Source organism: Carlito syrichta, unplaced genomic scaffold, assembly GCF_000164805.1.
Source record: "Carlito syrichta isolate Samal-C Ts95f unplaced genomic scaffold, Tarsius_syrichta-2.0.1 Scaffold305739, whole genome shotgun sequence".
Classification (NCBI taxonomy): Eukaryota; Metazoa; Chordata; class Mammalia; order Primates; family Tarsiidae; genus Carlito; species Carlito syrichta.
In genome coordinates, this window is record NW_007249835.1 from 379,662 (window position 1) to 381,268 (window position 1,607).

Consider the following 1,607-nt stretch of genomic DNA (forward strand, 5'->3'; position numbering starts at 1 on the left):
GTGTTCATCCTGCCTACTTGTTCTGAAATGAGTCCATAACTTTCTTAACCAAATCTTAAGGCTTGAGAGAGATGCATTTCATGTTTCTAAAGATAGGAAGACTATGAAATGGCAGGCCCTCAAGGAGCTAGGCTATAATGTTTAATTATGTTTGGCATCACTGGCCCTTCCTATTGGTTCCAAGGCAGTGATGGGGATGTACAATTGCACAATATATAAAATAAGGACCCTAGACCTACAAACATGCCTCTGTTTACAGAACCCTAGCACTGGACCAGGGACTGGCCACAGTATACAAGGTCAGCTGGTATTGCTGATGATTATATACATTTGTGCTGGATGGGACAGCAGAAGGTGCCAGAACCCAAGCAGACTGATATGAAGTGGAGCTTGACCAGGACTAGCACTAGTAGAGTCAGGTACTTGACAGAGTAAATGGGCATTGGGAACCAGAAGGCAGAAGCCAGCAGGGACAAGGCATGGGCTTGAAGAGGTACAAAACCCAGAATTCATTACTGGAAAAGGAAATTTGTTCCATCTTTTAAATGCAAGATACCCTTCTGATGACCCAGCAGAAATGCTGGTGCTCCTTGCCCCAAAAGGATAACTGAATACTAAAACTAGGAACCAACTCAATCAGGAATTCATTTATTCTACAAATATTTATTGAGTACCTACTATATGAATAAAATATGCCAAATTTCCATGACCTGATGATACTCACATTTTAGCAAAGAGACAAATAATAAATAAGTAAATTATTTAGTATATTGGAAGATGAAAAGTGTTAAGGGAAACAAAAAGCAAGGTAGGATAAGGGGGATTGGGAATGTAATGGTAGGGCTGCAATTTTAAAACAGTGTTCAGAGTAAATCTCATTGAGAAGATAATTTTTGAGCAAAGAGTTTAAGGAAGTGAAGGAATAAGCAATGTAGATACCTGAGTCAAGAGCACGCTGGTGACTCAGGTACCTACATTGCAAGTACAAAATGGAGAGCTGGGGGAGGGTGAGAGCTATAGGAAATGACATCAGAGAGAATATTCATCCTTTTTTCTGTTGTTACAAAGGAATATCCAAAGCTGGGTAATTTATTCTTAAAAAATAAAAAAAAAGAGGTTTATTTGCTTCACAGTTCTGCAGAAGCATAGTAGCTGGTATCTGCATCTGGCAACATCTGGCAAGGTCTCAGGATGTCTCCATTCATAGCAGAATGTGAAGGGGAACCGGTATATGCAGAGATTGCATGGCAAGAGAGGAAGCAAGAAAGAGAAAGGAGGTTCCAGGCTCTTTTAAATAACCACCTCATCCCATGCACCAAACCATTCAAAAGGGATCTGCCCCCAATCGCAAACACCTACTGCTAGGCTCTACCTCCAACATTGTGGATCACATTTCAACATGATATTTGGTGGAGACAAACATCCAAACTATATCAGAGAAGTAACAAGGGGAATTAACCAGACCATGGAAAGCTGTGAGAACGTTAATTTTTACTGAGTGAAGGAACCATGCAGACTTTGGAGCAGCCTCGAGCTGCTGGGCTCCGGCGATCCTTCCGCCTCAGCCTTCCAAGTAGCCGGAATTACAGGTATGTGCTACCATGCCC